Source organism: Anthonomus grandis, chromosome 11, assembly GCF_022605725.1.
Source record: "Anthonomus grandis grandis chromosome 11, icAntGran1.3, whole genome shotgun sequence".
NCBI lineage: Eukaryota > Metazoa > Arthropoda > Insecta > Coleoptera > Curculionidae > Anthonomus > Anthonomus grandis.
Window position 1 is genome coordinate 10,528,989 of NC_065556.1, and position 9,817 is coordinate 10,538,805.

Sequence of the window (9,817 nt, forward strand, 5' to 3'; positions counted from 1 at the left end):
TAGGTCCTGTTAACCGTTCCGGTAGAAGGTATGGCCCAATTAAATAATCATCCACAATGACTGCCCATACGTTGACAGACCAACGACTCTGATGTTTTCTTGGAAAAATTGCATAACGATTTTCTTCATCCCAAACATGGCTATTCCTACTATTAAAAATACCGTCTCTTGTGAAAGAGGCTTCATTGGTCCACAAAACATATCGTAAAAATTTTGGTTGTGCAATGATGTGATCCAGAAGTCATCGACAAAATTGAACTCTAGGATGATAATCGGCTGCAGTCATACCTTGAACTTTCTGGAAGTGGCAAGGATGGAGTTGTTGCTCGTGTAGTACCCGCAGACAGAAGCGTTACTCGTATTCATATTCTTAGCGACGTCACGTGTGCTATTTGATGGTTCATCGGAAACTCGCTGAAGCACCTCTTCTTGATGCTGTCGTTCGGGATACCGTTCATGATACAACCGCGATGCTGCTCGTGCATTGCAGTTTGTTGCTCCGTATGCCAAATGCATATCCGCCAATTCTTGATTGGTAAAATTTTCCATTAGCAATAAATGTTTAAAAATTGTAAGCTATAAAATTTTTAAACATGACATTGAGAATTGACATTGATAAGCGTTGATTTTAAACAATTGTTGTTATGGTATCATGTACAAAAGGTAAAAATAAATGCAGCAGATCCTATTTAGGTAACTAATGTTTTTTATAAATTTTAACGCGTCTTAGGGCCGTAGTGGCGTAGTGACGCATTTCCGGACATGGGTTCCTATACTCAAATGGATTCTTCTGTTGCACTGAACAACCCCCAGAAGTTTGATCCCATAGTTCTGAAACACCCTGTATGATCCGACCAGGAAACCTTTCATTCTGCAACTGCCATACGCGTAATTCATATTGTGGAAGTTTCCTTTTGCTAAAACATTGAATTTCGAAAATAGCAATCTTGGCTAATTTTCATAATTTCGATCAGCCATGATTTTCAGTTAGTTTAGGAAAAATTTCTGCATTAAAATTTGCCTTTAAGAAGAATGGTTCAATTATGTAAAAACCAAAAATACGAACCCAACAGTTTAATTTTTCAGGATGGTGTGTACGAACCTTATAGCCTTGGATTCTTGTAGTACTAGTATTATTGGACACAATTATATCGATTGAGATGTCCATTAAGAAAAAAATAAACATTCGTCTAAGAAGCAAATTTTAAAAACGTAGTTGGCAGTACTGAGAAATATTTTGAACATATTGCACAACATTTTAAACAGCGAATTATTCAGTTCTTGAAGAAGTAGTTAAATTTAAGTTTGCCTAACGTAGGATTCATAATAGCTTGATCCGTGACAGCTACTTCTACCGTGTTCTAATTTTCTCATCAGACTGAACCAGTTTTTTTTGTCAGTATTATTATTTGTTAATTTTTATATGTATCCATGATGTACGTGCCCACCTGCATGCCTTTCAGTAATATATTGCCGTGATTTTTGTACCTTTAATAAACCCATTTTTAACGAATTAAAGAAAAAATAAAACCTCAGAAAAAACGGATTACACACACCAACTACTTTACTAAATAAATGTCAATTGTAGTTTAATAAATAAATATTTTATTACTTCGAACCTAAAATAAGAGTAAAATGGTCAAACTTTCATTGCACTGTCGACGATTTTCTAAAATTTTAAAAACGTTGCGCCATTTTAATAAAAATGTTGATAATGGTGAATGTCGGCCCTTCTATAATGTTAAAGTTATAGTAATGGAATTTTTGTGTAAATGTTACCACCTGAAAATGAAACTATACGGTTCTGAGATTTTTTTAAATTTTTATACTAAGTAAATCTTGCTGGATTGTTTTCGATGAGCCACGCAGTTTTAAAAATACCTTGTATATTATCTTTATGGAAAAGTGCTAACACAAAGTTTTAATTATCAGAATTTTTAATTATCAAAGTTTGTTAAAATTTAATGCATCTTAAAAACATTTTAAACAAATAATTTTTTTGGCCTAAACTAGGTTATTTACAAATTTTTAGCAAGGTTGCATTAAGGGAAAAAAATATGCAATTTACATGGACGTTGCATAATCGGTCTAGTAATTTTTAAATAGCCTTATAAGCACTTAACCCCTATTAAAAAGTGCATTGGCCTTTTTATGAATCTAAGCAAGGAATTTTTTTAAATGAATTATCGACCGCTGGTTTTAAAACGGTTGATTTAACATCAATATCAAATTGCAAAGAAAATTGCAATTCTTTATTTAACGATACGAACGTTAGATAAATGTATGTATTTTGCTTTATGAAAAAACTATATTTCAACTATTTTCTCCTATTTAAATTTTAAATTACATAGACTTTGCTGCATTGATGAGTAGATGAAACTAAGCTTGCTATACATTATTTTGCTATTATCGTCTTAAATTAATATTTCTAACCAAAATTATGTTTGTTTCGAATTTCTTTTCTAAAACATGGATAGTTTTCTAAAATCTAGAAATATGTGTGGTATTGATACTTCAATAAATATGAGACTTTATATCTTATTTGATCAGATATTAGAGTGAGTTTTACATTTTTAAGAAAATCGTAACTTTATTACTTAATTATTTTACTAAAAACATATATAATCAATATATTTCTACTACTTAAATAGATCTGCTTAAATTTCAACATCTAAATGGATGAAGGTCGCTTGTTATGAAGGTTCTTTGTCATGATCAACTAAGCTAAATTTTTAATTGAATTTGATTTACTGATTTGCCTTTAAAAGTTGAGGGTGTAGTCTTCTCCCACGTGCGGTTACATAATTTAAATTTTAAAAAATTCGGTCTGAAATTTCAATTAAGGAGCGCCACCGAATTTTTAATCAAGCCTGAAGAGATTTGCAACATATCAAGGGGACAAAAATTCACTCGCTTTACACTCTTTAAAAGTAATAGTTGTATAGAAATTATTATTACGCTTTAAATATAATATCTTATTTTCACTGATTAGTCCATAATAACATTAATTAACCTTAATCAAAGAATACTTGGTTTGTCTTAGATATCGGGGTGGTACATAGATGGTGATAATTTTTGTAGATCATTAAAACAATTGACTTATATTTAGTAAATTAAGATTTGAAATCTAAACGAAAAAAGGTTAATTTTTAACTAATCATGAGTTAATTGGAAATAAATATAGCGAAACAACATATTTGATATTTATTTAAAAAAAAATGTATTTAGACACATAACACATAATTTTATTTATAAGTCTTAATATAAAATGGCTAAGTTAAAATAGGCCAAACAAGAAGATTAGTTAATATCAGACTTAAAAACATATCGTTCATATTAAATATAGTATAAAGGATGAGTCGTATAATGGCTGAAGTTATTCAACTCATATATTATAGTCATAATGTAGAAATGCAATTATTAAAACATATAAAAAAGAATAGAAAACTATATGGTATATTCGTACGAAGAACATTTCGTTAAGCATTTTGAATAAGAAAAGAATCCCATTTCTTATTTCATTACTTTTTAAATACCATTGGCATTTGTAAAAGTTTATTGATAGTTTTTTTAAAATATTAATAATCTTCTGAAGATAGCAAAATTGCACGCCAAAAATATATTAAAAGGCAAATTATTTTGTTATCAAAAAATTTAAAAAAATGCACAAAAGATGCACTCTGAAACTAGACATATTATTCTTAACACAATGTATTTCTGTTAAAATTCACTTTAGAAACATTACTTTATTAGAAAGAAATTGTCGCAGGCTTAGGACTTTTATTAAAACTGATTTTATCCGAGAACAATTGCCGACGTTTCAGCGTTTATTTAGACCATCTTCAGAGCTGGAAATGACACCCTACAGTTAAACAGTTAAATAGACAATTAAATAAATTAAAGCATTAGATAAAAAACACTGTAAAGCAGGCATCCTTATTTTCTTATCTTTACATCAAATTTGAAAGATTATAATTTACAAAAAAAAAGGAGGAGAAAGCATGTATTTCGATCCCGAATATGTACAATAAAAAATAGTGTTAAGATGTACATGCCTATTTCTGTTTAAAAAATCAGCCCGTGATGAAATAAGCAAACATGAAGTGCTACGCTGTATACCTACGTAATAATTTTTTTTTTAAACACAATTTAAAGAACAAAACAAAATAGCTCGTAAACATACTCATCGGCGACTGCTATTGAAATCCTTCAAGCTATACGTTTATAATAGGGGTACCAAAAATTTAATACACTTTTAAAGATTTAGAGGTTATGTTCTATAGTTCTTCGTCTAAACTCACTTCAACTGACATTTTGATCCTAGAGATAATCCTGCACTAATTTAACTCTCAAAATAGATCCTTGTAAACAGAGATGTACTAAATAAAAATAGTCTACCATTTGATCCATGAACCTATAATAGATTATAATAGATCTTATAATAGATCCGCGCATTGTAAAGGTAGATAGTGATACCAAAAACATTTCGGAGACATTTCGCTTTAAAAAATTTACTTCTCTATCCAAGATCTTAACTTCAATAACAAACAATTTCAAATTCGTACAATATTTATTTTTTACCATTCACACTAAGGACGTTAAAAGTTTATTAATGATTATTATAGTAGTTTCTTGTACAAGAGGTTTAACTAAATTAACTTTAACGCTCTTTTCTTATAAATTTGTTAATTTTCTTAACTTTAATTTATATAAGCAATTAGGTCCTTTTTAATTTTTTTTCTCATTATTGCTTTCAAGGATATCAATTTAAATCCAAAACTCACAGAATCCAAAAATATTTATTAAAACATTGGCACAGGTTTGTAAAAACTGTTGATAATTTTTTTTATATCAATTATTTTAAAGCAATATTTTATTTATGGAAAAAGAAACTATTAATAATGATCAGTAGAGAAAAGAGCAGATATGACCAAGTTAATAATATTTGTTCAAAGCATTAACGAACGTGAGCAGGAGGGCTTAATAGTTTAAGCTATTTACACTAAATTTTACTATCAAATGCTTTCTATCAAACCTAAAAAATATATGGCTTGCTTTGCTCAGACTCTTTAAAGATTTTAAAAGACCGGTCCCAATACTTCCGTTGTAAATAGTATTAATATAACAAGGTTTGATGACTTGATAACTCATTTCTTAGGCTTTAAGGGTAAATAAGATTAATGGTGTGAGTGATATTCTGTTGCTTTTAAACGCATATTGGAAACCTTCTTTACCATATAACTCAAAATTTTCCTCACTCTTACCTTTAAATACAAAATTTACAAGCTTAATTATTTTTGATATCCATGTGTGGAATTTAAAGTACACAACATCTACTCTTTCAAAATTTTTAAAATATATCTGCTAAAAGACTTATACGGAAAATTACACGTAATTGCCGCACCTGCTTAAGGGTTAATCCTAAACAAATTCTGGTCTTGATATGTGCGGACCATTTCCTATTACTATAGGCAAAATAAGAGGTGTGAGGGTACACAAATCCTAGATATGCTTGTTTGTTTGCTGCAATACTAAAGCTGTACACCTTGATCTTTCTTTTCTTGCTCTTTCCACGGAAGCATTTTTAGCATCGCTTCGTCGGATTATTACTAGTCGTGGACATGTTTTAAATCTCCTATTCAGATCGTGGAACTAATTTTATCGATAGCGATAAGTATTTACGGGAAATTTTTTGAAATCCGCGGAAAATGCAGCCATAATTTGGCATTTTATTCCTCATATTATGCACCTCATATGGGCGGTATATAGGAGGCTCACATTAAATCCATAAAGTCCCATTTAGTAAGAGTAATTGGTTCACAAATCTAGACCTATGAGAAGCCTATCACGGTTATTATACAAATAGAATATGTGTTAAATTCGTGCGTTTCCTATAAGTGCCGATCCATCCGATTTAACTGGTTTGACTCCTGCTCATTTTTTAACGATCAAACCTCTTTCTGCTTTAGCGAATTTTGATACTAAAAATTAAAATATTAATCGCCTCACTAGATGGCAACTATTACAGAAGATGGGTGCATGCCCTACAGTAGAGGGCCAAATGACATAATTCTCTCGATAGTCTTCTACCGAATAGTACTAGTCAAGGAAGATAATGCTCCACCATTAAATCGAACTGTAGGTAGTGGAGTTGATCCACGGTCATGATTAAGTTTCAAGAGTAGCCGTACTGGGTTAAGGCGTAAGGGCTGTCTTTAAGAGGCCCATGGTAAAGCTTTGTCCTTTATCTTTCAATTAATTATTCAATAGTTTAGTTCTCTCTATGAAAACTCCTAAGTTTGCATGGGGGTGTGGATGTTTTGTCCTCGTGACTACAAATAAACTTAATATTTTAGCATAGGGTAAATAAGAATATTAAGTTCATATTTTATTGGTTACATAATTTATATAACTTAAGCTATTTAACTTAAGTATTTCTTGCACTTAAAGACTTCTTTATTATTATATTTTTTATTACTTCTACTTTATACCTTAATTAAACAACCTACATTTTCTTCTCGACCTGCCTTTGTTTTCTATTACCTATTTTTACTTCCTTCTAATTAATCCTCTTCCGTATTAATTCTTATACGAAAATATTCATACAATATACTTCTCTGTGCGAGAGACATGCAAAGGCAGATTAAAAAAAAAGCACCGCCAAAAATGTGTGTGGAAAATACGACCCCCGGTCGTTTAAATCGAAATTTTAAAGCGCTAACTTTGTGACCAAATCCAATTGTAAATGACATTGTAGTATCATATTTATTTATGGGAAGTATTATGTTAAGGAAATAAGATCTTTAAAAAAAGTTTAATTTATTACAGGTTATTAAATATGATTAGGTTCAGAATTAAAGGCGTCATTGACACAGTTTAGGATTACACTTTTTTTAGCCCTTTTAATCTCTAGTTTTTCCAGAAAACCCAGCTTTTTACTCTTTGCACACTTATGTAAAATAGTTATATCATCTAATACCGAAAAGTTGTGACCAGTTGACAAAGGATGTACCAAAACTCTGATATCTTCTCGCATATCAATTCCATCTATTTACTAGTCCAGAGTATTTATAAAGTTTATAATTTAGAGTTTTTTTATTGTAAATTTTACTCGTATTTTCCTAGCGAAAATGGAATTTATAAATAAAAAAAGTAATTTTTATGATAGAATCAGTTTATAATGCAAGCATCGCAAAAAACATTTATACTATCGCAAAGGTACTATTATGCTAATGCTATTCAAATATATTTCTCATTTGAATCAGGTAAGAGTTTCTAAGGAGTTGCTGCTATTAATGATGACCGTACAAATTAATGCTAAAAAAAATCATAATTTTTGGTGATTGGGTGAAAGGGTAGCCGTGCCACTTTCTTACAAAATTATAAGGATTTACTTTTTTATCAATGACGAGCCTATAAAATATCTCACGCAGTACAGAAATTTTGGTAAGTAACCTGCGATATATACAGCATGTATTGAAAAACAAATTTTAAACAATAAAAATATTGTTCCATATCGCTACGCTTTAAATAGTAAAACTAAAATTCTTCTGAATGATTCGCTGATCCTATCTTAGCTTAATCATTGCGATGCCGTTTATGGTCCATGTTTAAGGGATTATGAGGAGAATAAAATTCGAAAACTCCAAAATTCATGCAAAAAAAACGAACTTCATATGACAGAAGCTTTGGAAAGTTTGCTTACTATGCACAACCGAAGGGGTTTTTCAAGCATATTAATTGTTTTTTTTTTTAAATAATTGTTTAACTACCTTTATTATATGAGAAAACAAAATTTTGCCATTCATGAAAATAATACTATATAATATATTACAATTAATACAATTCATTTGCTATACATTGAGGACGCGCAAGTTAATAAATTCACTTAAAATTCTAGAGTGTGTTCGAAAAAAAAACGCTCAAACACGTTGATTTTTATATTTTGTTCTGCGATTTTTTTGATGATGAATTCATGTATACAAGGTAAACTAAAAATAAGTAACGACTATCAACTTTAGTTTTTTAAATGGAAACACCTTTTTCTTATTCTATTTTTTAATTCTGCATAGAATTTTAAGTATATTTTGTATACCATGTCTTATACGTAATTAATAAATTTTAAATTATTAATAAATTTGCAACTGTTTGGGTCATTTGAGCATATTCAAACATGTTTTTTCAAACTATGAAAAGTAATTTAAAAAATTATTTTAAATTAAATTAATTTAAAATTAATTTAAATAATTTAACAGGTATTGATGATACCTTGTCACCATTTAATCCCATAGATTATTACTTTACGTAAATATCAGTGCAGTTGAAAAGTTTAAAAGTATGGCGCGTTTAACTAAAAAACAAAGAGTTGAAATTTTGATGATGGTAGGATATGGCGACAAAACTCGAACACAGGTCGAAGTTATGTTTAACAATAAATACCCGGAGAGTCCTATGACACGTTCGGTAGTAAGCAAAATTTAAAAAAAACTTAGAGATTTTGGTCATATTAGAGACAAGTATGACCTGGACCGTCCCACGCTTCCAGAAAACAGAGAATTAGATATTTTGCTCGACAAGAAAATCCACATAAATCAACTCGACAAGTGGCTGCAGATCAATCGGTTAGTAAAATATTTGCATAGGAATAATTGGCATCCATATAAAATTCATTTAATTCAGGAGCTTATTGAAAATGATCACATCCGCAGAATAGAGTTTTGTGAAATAATGATAAATAAATGTAATGCAAGCCAAAAATTCTTAAGTAAGATTTTTTTTCCGACGAGGCAAATGGTTCTGTAAATAGGCAAAATTTTCATTATTGGGCACCAGAAAATCCACTCTGGAGTATGGAAAGTCATACACAATTTCCCAAGAAGTTAACGTTTGGGCAGGAATTATGAGCACATCAATTGTCGGTCCTTATTTTAGTGAGGGCGCACTTACCTCTGAAGAATATTTAGAGTTGCTTCAAAATCAGATAGTACCTAGTTTAATTGCACTTTAGTGTGTGTCCTTTAAGTGTGAAAGCCCATTTATACTGGCAGATTCAATATGGTTCAAACAGGATGGCGCTCCCATCCCACACTATTCATCATTATAATTACATTGGGTGATCGACATCAGCACAATACTCGTGGTAAAAACAACTTACTTCTCACTAAGCATGCTTACCAACTTTATAAAAAATCTTCTTTGTATTCTTTGTATTCTGGAATACAAAGAAGATTTTTTATAGTTTATATTTTATATATATTTACAGAACCATTTGCCTCGTCGGAAAAAAAATCTTACTTAAGAATTTTTGGCTTGCATTACATTTATTTATCATTATTTCATAAAACTCTATTCTGCGGATGTGATCATTTTCAATAAGCTCCTGAATTAAATGAATTTTATATGGATGCCAATTATTCCTATGCAAATATTTTACTAACCGATTGATCTGCAGCCACTTGTCGAGTTGATTTATGTGGATTTTCTTGTCGAGCAAAATATCTAATTCTCTGTTTTCTGGAAGCGTGGGACGGTCCAGGTCATACTTGTCTCTAATATGACCAAAATCTCTAAGTTTTTTTTAAATTTTGCTTACTACCGAACGTGTCATAGGACTCTTTAAACTTTTCAACTGCACTGATATTTACGTAAAGTAATAATCTATGGGATTAAATGGTGACAAGGTATCATCAATACCTGTTAAATTATTTAAATTAATTTTAAATTAATTTTTTCATAGTTTGAAAAAACATGTTTGAATATGCTCAAATGACCCAAACAGTTGCAAATTTATTAATAATTTAAAATTTATTAATTACGT